Source organism: Otolemur garnettii, unplaced genomic scaffold, assembly GCF_000181295.1.
Source record: "Otolemur garnettii isolate 467f Iridium unplaced genomic scaffold, OtoGar3 scaffold00035, whole genome shotgun sequence".
NCBI lineage: Eukaryota > Metazoa > Chordata > Mammalia > Primates > Galagidae > Otolemur > Otolemur garnettii.
This window is the reverse complement of record NW_003852430.1, coordinates 4,344,271-4,357,510: the sequence shown is the minus strand read 5'-3', so window position 1 is coordinate 4,357,510 and position 13,240 is coordinate 4,344,271.

Genomic DNA, 13,240 nt, shown 5'->3' with positions numbered 1-13,240 from the left:
TGTGTTTTATGAACCATGTTGTAGACAGTCGATGCAACACAGTTTGAAGCACAGTCATAGGATCAGACAGGATCATAGACCTGGGTTCAATTCTATGTCTGCCAAGGAGTATGCATATGACCCCGTCAAAGTTATTAAGCCCTATTTTATCCAACACACATTTTTGAAAAACAAATCATTTATGTATTTTTAATTTCATTTTAAAACTAAAGATTGTGTTGACTCTCATGGACATTTCAGAATCTAAGCTCTATTATTAATCAGGAGGAACAACATCTGACCCATAGAGTTACTGTGAGGAGAAATGAGATTATATATGCAAAACACGAGTGCGTGGCACCTGTCAGTAGTCAGGAAATTGTAGCTCTCCTACAGCTCTCCTCCCCCAGTTTTCAAGCTGCTGAAAACTTTTACAAAAAGTATCCAGGACCAGTATCTCATTCTTCATGTATCACAATATTTCATAACAATTTCAGCATTAACCTGGCTGGGGCAAAAGTCAAGTAAAGTCATAATGAAGCAAATCCTAATTAAATTTTTATACTTTTTCCATTTTATTTTTTATGTAAGATGAAAATCATTATTTAGTTCAGGAAATAAGATGTGAAGTGGGAGCCTGACTCTCTCCTTTCAGAGAAAATTGAACAGGCCCAGGCATTTACCATGTGATGTAGCCAGTGGGTGGTTCCCTCCAAGTGTTTAGATTCTCTGAACACAGTAGAAATTATAGACTTAGAAAAGCTTGAGACAAGTAGGCAGGATAATCTAATGTTGATTCGTAACCATGCTAGAGAGCTCCAACTTATTAAAAAAAAAAAAGATAAAGAAGGACTTCTATTATTTTTGACAACCAAACATCTGAGTACTGAATTCAAGTCCGGCTTTTCCCGTTCTTGTATATTTTCTCCACGTTCTACACCTGATTGGGTGACTTACTCCTCTATGAACACATTATGTGACTTTATCATGTAATGTATTCTTGCTCCCATGAACCACTCTGCTAGGATTCCCACCCCCAGCCAGCCCCACCTCAGTTCCTCTTTATCATCTTTCAAATCTTAGCTCGAGGCCCACAACCTCTTTTTTTCTGTTTCTCTCTAGCAGAGAGAAACAGAAAAATTTTTATTTTAATTTTTATATTTTTTCATTAGTTAGGTCTGTATCCTTAGGATAGCATTTCTTTGTTCGTATTTTCTGTTTTTTTTTTTTTAAATTAGAAAATACGGGCACTTTTTTCACAAAGAAAACATCATATCTAGGCAGTTTCCTACAGCCTTTTAGAGGACTAGACCATTTCATTTATATACAAATTTCCAGGCAATAGAAAACCAGGGAACACATCCTCTTCCCTTTAAAATACTAAATCACTTTGTTATCAACATTAAATAAAGGCCATAAAAGAAAAATAAATTACACTAATTCATTCTTGACCACAGATGCAAAAAAATCCTAAGCACAATATCGACAGGCTGAATTCTGGCAATATATAAAAAATATAAATTAAAATTCTTACATTCCATGTTCAAGTTTGCCTTGACATTAGAAAGTATGTTAATAAATTTTCTACAAGAAGATATTAAGGAAGGACAAATCAATCCAGATTCTTTTCACAATAGCAGTCTATAAATTGTTTGATAAGGTTCAAAGCAATTGGACAAAAAATCCTTAATTGGATTGGAAAAAAAATCCTTACAAATTAGGAATCAAACACAGTATCTAACAAGAATCTAGAGTGACTATTATACTTTATGGGAAAATGTTAGATCCACTGCTTTTTGAATCAAGATTAAGAAGGCTATTCAGTATCACCGTTTACATTTGACATCATTCAGGACCTGCAGGTCCTAAAGATAATTTCCTCTGGCAGGTTCAGAGGACCACACGTACCTGCCAGGATCTGGTAACTGAGGTAACGTAGGGTGAACAAGGCAGGCGTGTCCTCCTGCACTGGGTGGAATATCTTTTCCTGCCTCAGTCTCCTCATGGATATCAAGTGTCTACAGATGTGCTGTGCATTGTGGAGGTCACTATGTAACTGTGGCTACTCGGGTTGAAATGCACCATGAGCTTAACATACAAAACTGAGCATCTAAGACACAGCACAAGAATGCAAGATATCTCAGTAAGTTTTGATAATATATTGAAATGCAAATATGGGTATATATTGGGTTAAATATTACTAAAATTAAATTTAAAATTGATTTCATTGCACCTTTTTTGTTTTTCCTGGAAACAGGGTCTCACTCTTTGCCCGGGATGCAGCCTCCCACTTCTGCAACTTTTCACCTCATTCTCCTTAGCAGCTGAGACGGCAGTAGTGCACCACCGCTCCTGGCTAATTTTATTTATTTTTTTTAAATTAATTTTGGTAGAGACAGGATCTCCACTTTTTGTCCAGGGTGGTTTCAAACTCCTGGCCTCAAGCAATCCTCCTGCTTTGGCTTCCCAAAGTGTAGGAATTGTAGGCATGAATCACCATACCCCAGCCGTCTCACTGTACATCTGAAAAATGTGGCTACTCGAAAATTTAAAAGTCGTGAATGTGGTTCTTCTGAGTGGAATTTCTACTGAACAGCTCTGGTCTTCAGGAAATCTGAGTTGAAGAGCATGAGTTTAGTATGGAAATAGTAAAGGTGGCAGAAATCCTGGTAGAATGAAAAGGGAGAGGAGGCAGCTTGGCCCTCCCTCTGCGCTACGCTGATGCCTTAACACCTGGGAGGGCCTAGCTCTGCAGGCTGAGGGGTAGAGCTGAAGTCTTTGGAGCTACCAGAAGGGGATTTCAGGGTCCAGTCTGCAGAGGCAGAGGGGCTGTGGCCATGGCCGTATGGGACAGCAGCGGGTTCCTAAATACAGCAGGGCAGTGACTGTGACTTCTGGCGGCTTCCCTGGATGTGTTCAGTTTGGGGCTGGACTTCTGAGGCTGGCTCTCATGCTGTTAACCACTTTCCAGCCATTCAGTCTAATGTCTCTCCCATTAGACTCTGGAGCACAGTCCTGTCTTGCTTCCTATCCCATTCCCAGAGTTTCAGACATAACATTTGTCCCATACTTACTTGCTGAATCAAATTAGAATTATTTCTTAGTTCCAAAACTTTTCACAGGACCATTGTTCTTAATCTTCATCCCTACTTCCTTCACTCCTTCAGGATAATGAGAACGCAGGACACTTGAGCTCGCTCGCACTGCCCCTGAGTACAGAATTCCTTCAAAGTATACAGCTTCCTGGTGCTTCTAATGTATGTTGGAGACTCTATTATTAGTATTACTATTATTATTAGTGTATATTTAATTCATTTTTAAATGAACTTGTACAGCCCTAATTAAGAAGCCTTTTTATGTCTGACCCATGGAATGCCAAAGGGATAATAATTACAGAGATGGTCAAATATCTTAGTGACTGAATAGAGAGTAAAATAGTTTTGTCTTACTCTTTTCCACTTGCTCTTTTCCTTGACTTTTCTTGTGCTGACACTGCAAATAGATTCCCGTATTTACTGCAGTTATAGAACATCCACTGTGCAAGGCTCTGTGATGGCAGGAAGACACACAAGATCGGTTTTCTGTCTTCTTCCAGTGCTTTACTGTCTCATGGGAGAGTTAAAGGCACCAATAACTTTAGAACAAACAGCATGTGAAAAATGTGATAGATGCTTTAGAAATTCTGAACTTTGAGATTGCCCAGGAAAGAGGGATTTCTATCACGTGAGGAGATCAAAGCAAATATCATTGTTGAGACGACAGCGGACTGAGTCTTAGATGGAGAGTGGAATTTGGGTAGGTGGATAGAGTGGAGAGAGCCTTACTTCCAGGATAATGAACAGTGGCAGAGTCCTATTAAAAATGAGGTTTAGCTGTTGAGCTGAGCAACAATTTCAGTGTTTTTTACATAAGTAAAAATAGTGTTTGCTTTACTCGATAGGGGATAGGAAATAGGAAAGTATTGAAAAAAGTGAAGATATGTGATATGATCATAGTGGGACTAACTAGTGGAAGAGTAACTAGTAGGAAGGGGACCTACAGAAGATTGAGAAGGCATCATACTTTGGGAGAGTCTGAAAAGAATGAAGTAAATGTGAAAACAGCCACAGGAAAGAATGCACCGCATTGAGCAACTGATTTTATATAGGTGATCAGGCTAACTAAACATCTATCTCAGGCGAACAAACCCACAAGTGAAAAAACTACCTTCTTCAGTTCTAAGTGCAATCAATTAACCAAACTTTCACCCCAATTTTCCCTTTGGTAGCAAACCTATCTCTTTACTCTTCTAGTTTTCTGTAAAATAGTTGTCTTCATTTATTATTTCCATTACTTTGCTTTCTATAGAATTTGAAATCTGCTTTCCATTTGGGCTCTTCTACCAACATTTTTTATAGGCAAAACTATTTCGTGATCTTTATAACCCAGGTCATTCCTAATCCTTATCTTACTTGATCTCGTTGAACTCTCTGATATTGCTAATGAATCCATCCTTCAGAATTCTCTGCTATCTTGGTTTTTGTGACACCACTACCTCTTTTTTCTTTCCATATATATATTTGGTTAAAGAATGATGCTTCCTTAATCTCTTTTATACATATTGGTGTTTCCTAACTTTTTGTTTTCACCCACTATATCTCTTTATTTTACCCTTGCATTCTTATGGTTTTAATGGTTTTGTAATTTCTAATGTTTTTTAAAACTTATATTACTGAGCACCTATCTTTGCCAGGAGTCTTGGTGGTGAATCCTGAAATCACCGGCTTAGCTCTTTGTCCTGACTCTAACTTCTGCTTGAGTTAATCCCCTGATTAGCAAGAAGGCCCTGCAAAAAATAACATGCTCTGTTCTGACTTCTCAGACTCGCCTTTCCCCTCTTCTTTCTCAGTGAACTGTAATAACATTTCTCTAGTTGACCCCTTGCGAATCCCAAGAGCTGTGCTTGACTCTGCATTTTAGTCGATGACAGCATGAACAGTTGTCAATGGCCAGAGCCCAGACATCTTCCTTTCATGAATTAAATACTCCGTGCAGAGAAACAGGAGTGGAAGGAAGAGAATCTTAAATAGAAAGCATTTAAATTTGAAATAACTGTTTTTTTTAAATAAAATTGACTAAAAAAGGATAAAGTCCAAAAACAGCACAATGAGATCTGAGACCCTTCCTAGAACGCTTGTCTCTCCAGCCCCCTCTTCTCTGGCTCTACCCATCCTTGCATTTTACCCTGGAATAAGCATGATGCTTTTCTGAACTCTACATTTGCTCTTCTATTTTCCTGTGATATTCCTTAGCTGGTGTTCATTTGAGTCATTCTCATAAATTAGCTCATTCAGAAACATTCACAAAATGTCTAACCATATGCTGAGTGTTGCCCAGTACTGAATCACGAAGATAGAAGAGCAAAAATCCCCGTACTCAAAGAACTCATTGTCCGTTGGAGAAGGCCAACATAAGAGGTAAGTGTATCAACAGGACATTAATGGAGTTATTATATCAGGTGGTATTCCTGGAATCCAGGAAAAGATCTTGGAAGAGGTGAACATTTAGGCTGTGGTTTGGGTGTTTGTGTCTCCTTCAAACTTTATGTTGAAACTTAACTCTCAATGAAACGGTATTAAAAAGTGGGGCCTCTAGGCAGTGATTAGGCAGGGAGTACCCTGCCCTCATGCATGAGTGAGTGCCTCCTGGAAGGGTTGGAGGGGCAGGTTTGTCCCTTCCACCCTGCTTTCCACCAGGTGAAGATGCATTCACCCCTTTAGAGGATGCGGCAACAAAGTGTCATGCTTGGAAGCAGTGAGCAACCCTCCCCAGACACAGAGCAGGCCAGAACCTTGATCTTGAACTTCCCAGCCTCCAGAACTCTGAGAAATAAGTTTCTATTATTTATAAATTACCCGGTCTCATGTATTTGGTGATTGCCCTGCAAATGGACCAAGATGGTACATTTGAGAGCAGCCATGTATTTTACCTTGTTCTACAGGTGAGGAAGTACTTCTCGTGTTTAAAAGAAATCTTTCTTTCTGTAGTTTCTTTTGGTTCTCTTCACTAGGGGACCACTGATGTTCTAACTCAGTGGCAAAGTTTAAAGTGGAGCTCTCTGAAAAAATAAAATGGCTTTGGTCCCACCCTGATCCTGCTGAAACAGGATTTTCAGTGGGGCCAGGCATTTCGTCTTTGAAAAGTGGTTCAGAGGTGAGTGATGCATACACAGGTTGGACGTGATTGTCAAATAAGCACAACTGGAGAGCACACAAAGACAGAAACAAACAGGAACTGCTGCTTTGTCACTCACTCTTGGTGATGCATATTTTGTTCAGGACATAGTTCAGGTTTCATCCTTTCAGAAATTCATCTAATATCATTTATGTCTGGAATAGGCACCCACAGCTCTATAAACTTGGCTGTATCAAAATAAACTAAGTTGTTTATTTCTGTTTTCCCCACTGGACCAGAGGGAAGGAATTATGTTATTTGCTAAGGATAGAAACCATATTTTATATCTTGGTATTTTACAAGGTCAAGTATAGTGCCAGCAACACAAAAAATGCATAATGGATAGTAGCTATAATGCTTGGGAGGTGCAGGGTTATGGCACATTCAAAATTTGAAGGGAAACAAATGAGTTTTATTTTGTACATATTGACTAAGATGCCATTGATTTATTTAGTTTTGAGCACCCAACAACCAACTAGAAATACTTGAAGCCAAGAGATAAGACTAGAAATAGTGGTTTGCTAATAATCTTCAACATGGTATTAATCAAAATCATGAATAGCAGATTTTAGGTACATACATGTAGATTATATCTATCTATGTATTTATCTGTCATCTATATACTTATCTATCATTTATATATCTCAGCAGAGAAGGAAGAAGAGATAATGTAAAAAGTCACATGAGAGGGTTTCCTAAATATGCAAAATAAGAAGGGGAATCAGTGCCGTGTCTCAAGAGAAGAAAAAGTTTCTTGGTGAACATATCTTGGTGGACATCGTTAAATATTGTAACTACGGTGTCAGATATTATTGGAATATACAAGAAAACCTCATAATAAGGAAAGCTTTATGTTATAATTAGGGGAACAGAAGTTGACATGTTAAGACATAGTTTCAGCTAAGTTGTAGGGGCAAAATCTTAATACTAGTAGTTGACCAAATGCACAGTGAAAAAAGGATGGCGCTTGGAAAGGTTCGAATGACATTTTCAGAGAACAGCAGGTGAAAAAAAGGTGTATAATATTGACGCATTGGTAAGGCAGGAGAAAATGATTGACAAAGGGAGGATGGTAGAAAATATTAAAAAGGGAAGAATAGTGAAGGATAAACTTGGGCAAGGTGTCATGGAGTATGGTATGGAGTTACTGCAACCACGGAGCAGTGAGGATACTCGGGGGCATCTCGAGGCATGACATAGCAGAGAAAAAGACAATAGGGTTACAGAATCACTTAGAGGTGGGTAGGAAATTCATTTCAGGTTTGTTACAGAGTAACAGTCTAATACTAGTAATAAATGATGTGTGCTGTAGTGAGGGCCCAACCGATGGGGCATAACTCGGATCAGAAACAGAGAACACAGTCGACAGGCATGATAGGAGTGAATAGGCTGGTTAGTGGAATGCTAAAAACTCACGGAGATGAGGAATTCAGAGACCTAGTGAAGGATGGCACTGAATTAAGTGACCATGTACTGTGAAAGAGACGATAGCGGGTGTAGGGACTGTGAATTATGGTACAGGGATCACAGGTAAATATAGGAATAAAAATAGACTTAGTGGCCTATTTTGAGAGGAGAAGAACCGGGTCAAATTGCCTGAGGCTAACAGGCAGTTGAGGAGAGTCCCTTTGCCTTTGAAGAGTATTTTTCTGAGTTTTTGCTCTTCTGTTGACTTATATTGAAGTTTATTATTAGATTATCTGTGATTCTTAGGCTTTTTGATTTCACAAACTAATATAATTTCAAATTTTTATGACATAAAGTTGCCAGATTTAGCATTTTTTTTATTTTTAAGAATTAAGGGCAATAAAAATCTGCCACCTGCTATTACTATAATGTGTTAACATAGCATACATTTTCTTTCTTTCTTTTTTTAACCTAGCATACATTTTCATACAAAAAGCAAAAAAGGTGAAAATACCAGAATTTTTAAAAAATAATTTTTCCAAAAGAGCACATTTTGCAATTTTTTAATACTTGAGTTCAAATTTATACACAAATGCATATGTACATATATATGTAATGATACGCTAAAGATATGTATATATATCTTTATTATTATATTATTGCTGTAACTTATTATTTTGCTTGTTTTGTCATAAAAACTCCTCTATGATCTGGCACAAGGCTCACGACTTTGGGCTCTAAGGAAGACACTTTTCTTCTCAGTATTGAAGTGATGAGGCTAAATTTGCCCTTTCACTCACTTCTCACCACCACCACCCCTCGTTCCCTTTTCTGAACATTCTGGGACGTTGAATGATGGTGAGAAAGGGATGTGTTGACGAAAAGGTCTCAAAAATTCGCATCTACCCAGAACCTCAGAACGTGCGCTCTTTGGGAAATAGGGTTTGCAGAATAATGAGTCAGGACAAGGTAATAGCATAGTAGGAAGGGTCCTAAATCCAGTATGACTTGTATCGTCAAAGAGGAGGACAGACAGACACACAGGGACGGAGGTCGTGTGAGAGGGAGGCGGAGCTGGAGTGATGCACACACGAGTCAGGGGACACCAAAGACGCAGACAACCATCTGAGCCAGAGAGACAGAGATGGAGCCGCCACCCCAACAGCCTTCAAGAGGGCACGCCCGCTGGCTCCACGACTGTGAGAACAAACCAGCCAGTCTGTGATAGTTATGGCATCCTTGGGAACCTCATACAGGGATATAAGAATAACAAATCATTTCTTATTTACAACCTTTACTGTGGGCTTACTTTATATGCTCAGGCTTGTAGCGTTCAACACGACCCCTTTATTTTGTAAAGTACTTATACAAATTCTTGTTTGTTTGTTTATTTTTTAGACAGAGTCTCAGTTAGTTACCCAGGCAAAAGAGCCATGGCATTGGCCTAGCTCACAGCAACCTCAGACTCCTGGGTTCAAGGGATTCTCTTGCCTTAGGCTCCCGAGTAGCTGTGGTATGTACCACAGTGCCCAGCTAATGTTTTTCCTTTTTAGTAGAGACAAGTGTCACTCTTGCTTAGGCTGGTCTCAAACTCCTGACATCAAGAAATCCTCCCACCTTGGCCGTCCAGAGTACTGGAGTTACAGGAGTGAGCTGCTGCACCCAGCCCTTGTTTTTTATTTTAAAATATTTAATTGAGAGATGAAGATTGTATATTTTCATCATGTTTTAGGTAATTATTTGGTATATGTATACATTGTATAACAATTATCACAAATTTAATACATCCATCATCATTCATGGTATGCATTAGATTCCCAGAACTCGCCGTCTTTTAACTGAAAAGTTGTACCCTTTGGTCAACATCTTTCTGTTTTCTCTACCCTCCAGTCCCTGGAAACCAGTTCTACTCTTTGTTTTTATGAGCAACATTTTAGATTTTACATATAAATGGGCTCATATAATATTTGTCTTTCAAGTGCCTGGTTTATTTCAATTAGCACAAAGTCCTCAAGGCTTATTCACGTTGCTGCAAATGGCAGGGTTTCTTTCTTTTTTATAATTGAATAATATTTCACATACATACATTTTCTTCATCTGTTCATCCACTGGTGGACACAGGTTGCTTCCATAGCAATGAACATGGAGGTGCAGATAGTCCCTAAGGGTTCTGTTTCCCTCCCCTTGGTTAGAGACCTAGCAATGGGATTGCTGATCACATAGTGCTCCGTACTGCTTTGTATATGGCTGTACCAATCTGCATTCTCACGGACAGAGTACGAGGCTTCCCTTTTCTCTACATCTTCACCAAAACTCCTTGCTCGTTGTCTAGGTAACAGCAACTCTAACAGGTCTGAGGTGGTATCTTATTGTGGTTCGGGTTTATAGTTCTCGGATGATGAGTGATGTCCAGCACCTTTTCATATACCTTTTGGCCATTTGTGTGGCAATAAATGCCTTTCAAAATTCCAATAGCATTTTTCACAGAAATAGAAAAAAAAATAGTATTTGAATAGAGACAAAAAGGACCTCACATATTGAAAGCAATCTTGAGAAGGAGAATGAAGTTAGATGCACCACCCTCACGCATTCTAAACTATTTTACAAAGTGAAATAATGAAAATAGTCTAGTATTAGCATGAAAAGAGAGGCTTAGACCAGTGGCACAGAGTAGAGAGTGAAGAAATAGCCCCACGTGGATACAGGCAGCAGTCTCACTCTCTCCCTCACTCTCTGTGCTGGACTGCTGAAGTCTGGGGCATAGTTTTGTGAATACTCTTCGTGGCCACTAGTGCCAGGTCCCCCCTGAAGGCAGCCCAGTCTCACCCAAAGCCTGCTGCCTGGCTACTTCTGATATTTATTCAAAGCCCAAGGGCTCTTGAGTCAGCAGAGCCTGAATCCTGCCAGGACTGGGTCCTCCTTTTAGGCCGGCATGTTGCCTTTGGCTCAGAGTCGGTCCAGAAATGCCATCCAGGAACTAAGGCCCAAGTTCAGGGACTTCGAAAGTCTGCTTGACACTTTATTTTATTGTGGCTGAGCTGATACTCATGTTGCAAAACCAATACTCCGAACTCTTCCTTTGTTTCCCTAAGTGGAAGAAGACTGCCCTGAGCTCCACTGCCAAGAGTCGGGAGAGGTGTGGCACAGGCATGGCTTGGTATTGTGGCTGATGTCTTTCTGGGTCACTTCATCTCAAGTCCATCTACTCAGAGCCAAAACAGCCACAGGAGATGCCCAAGGACTGCAGCCCTGGAGTCCAGACTGCCTTAGGCACTTAGGTCCGGCCCCAGCCTGTTTTTCCTAGCTGGTGGGGAGGCTAGCCAGGACTCAGCCTTCCGTGTGACGGACTCCCCTCTGTCCAGGCCCATCAAAATGCTCCCTCCGGGAACACAGGCAGAATTCTGCCCTCTGCTGTGTTCTCCTGTGCCAGGATGGCCCTGAGTTTCAACACACTGCCTCACAATCATTTCACTCTCCCTGCCGGGGCACACAGATTCCCTCTCCCCTGGGTGTGCTGGAGCAGTGCTCTGATTGGTGTGGGTGTGGGTGGTATAGGCAGTGTGAGATTGTCTTTTCTGCCCTCTTCAGTGCCTCTTTCCCTGAAAAAATGTAAAATCCAGGTAGTCTGAGCATGCACCTGCTTTTTGGTTCTTCCTAAGGTGTGGGCTTGTGTGCATAATCGGTGAATTGCTGTTTGTGTGGAGGGAAAATGGCTGGAGGGTTTCCATTCAGCCACGTAGTCCAGCCCTTTCCTTTAGAAGAGTTTTCAAGTTTACTTCACACGGTTTTGTTCTGCCAGTCTGGGGATGTGTAGTCCCTCCTGCTGTTTTATTTGATAACTCCGGCTCATGTTAGATTATTTCTCATCTGGTTGTAGTTTTTGATTTTGAACTTCTCTTCAGTAAGGATTTCTGCCCCCCACCCCCCCATGGGTTAGAGTTCTGTGAATTCAAGGTTGTTGAAGTGATGCTGTGTCATGTTGTGTTGTTCTTATTAGTTTAAGACGACTTTTGAATTTTGAGGTCTGGGAATTCTGTTAGTATCCTTAGGACAGCATAGTACCATGATGGATTTTGTTTTAAATCTTAAGAGATAGGGTCTCTGGACTGTTGCCCAGGCTGGAGTGCTCTGGTGAGATCCCAGTTTACTGGCACTTCCTAGGCTCAAGAAAGCCTCCAACTTTAGCCTCCTGAGTAATTAGGACTACTGGTGCACACCACCAAACCCAGCTAATTTTTTAATGTTTTGGAGAGAAAGAGCCTTTTCATATTGTCCAGGAAGGTCTCTAAGTGGGGGCCTCAAGCAATCCGGCATGAGTCACCAAGTTCAGTGACTTTGTTTTAATTTTTAAGGGAGATTTTGTTTTTATCCACTTAGATCCTCAGTACAAACCAAATATCCTTGTTATTTCCCTAGGTGTTATGATTTTATCCCTCTCTTCAATCATTCAGAGGTCACCCCTAGATTTCTAGAGGTATCTCAGACTCATTAGATAACCCCACCTATGTTCACAGTCATGTTCATGTCCCTACAAGCATGTTACATTCTCAGAAGCGGCTTTAACTAAGCATGATAACTCTTTGAGCATCTAGTGAATCATTTTACAAATTCCTGGGTAGGAATTCTATTAGTAATAAAATTCTACTACATTTTTTCTCTTTGTTGCTGGCAGTTAGGAATTTCTCTTCCTTCCTGTAAGTTCATCTTGTTTTCTTATTGTTGTAATTACAATGATATCTTAGGTATTATTTTTCTACTTTTATAGCCGGAGAGTTGCTTTGTTCGTACACTCAGCCAGGTTGTAGGAATCTGAATGATAAAGAAATGGGATAATTTCTGCTCAGCCAGTTCCTTTATTTACCTTATGTATTAACGTCCGCCTTCCCGCCTATTCTTGGAACTCCTTATTTTGTTTTGAGCCCGTACTTAGACCAGCTCGTAACTTCAGATCCTGCCCTAAGTAAAATCTAGGTCTACTTATAGCCTTTCCTTTCTTCTCAGCTACAAACTTGGTCCCTCTATGTGCTTAAGCACCTACTGTATTATTTTTTTTACCCTGTAATTTAAAATGTATACATAAAATACTTCCAAAGTGAGAAGGCATAAATCCTTCTAGCTGAAAGAAAGGCAGTTAGTGCTTTGGCGAACTTGACTGTGTCACTGCGAAGTTCTGTAGTAGTAGTGTGGGTTGGTACCAAGCAAGGCAACAGAAATGTCCACAAGAGAACCTTTCCCTGGGATAGGCAGCAGAAAAGCCCCTTTGTGCTTTTCAGTACAAGGTCGTTATTTGCTGTTCCTTACAAAATAAACAGGAAACATTATTTCCAGGTTCTAAAGTTCAAGAGTTTTGAGATAAATTTAGCAAAATGGAAAAAAAATGAAGAACTTTAACTTAAAAAAATTAAAAGGGTATATTTTCATATCAACATACATAGGACTGTTATTGCTAAAAGCTGAAAAGGATATTTAAACATTTCCATTCAAATAGGCCACAGTAAACTGCACCTTCATACTTTATATCACCACAAGGTGGCAGTGTTCCATATAGTTTCCTTTGAGACTTCATTTTTCTAGAGGTAAACTTTCCAAATATCGTCTACTTTTTTAATTGACCTTTAAAACAGATATTAATCAATGTTAC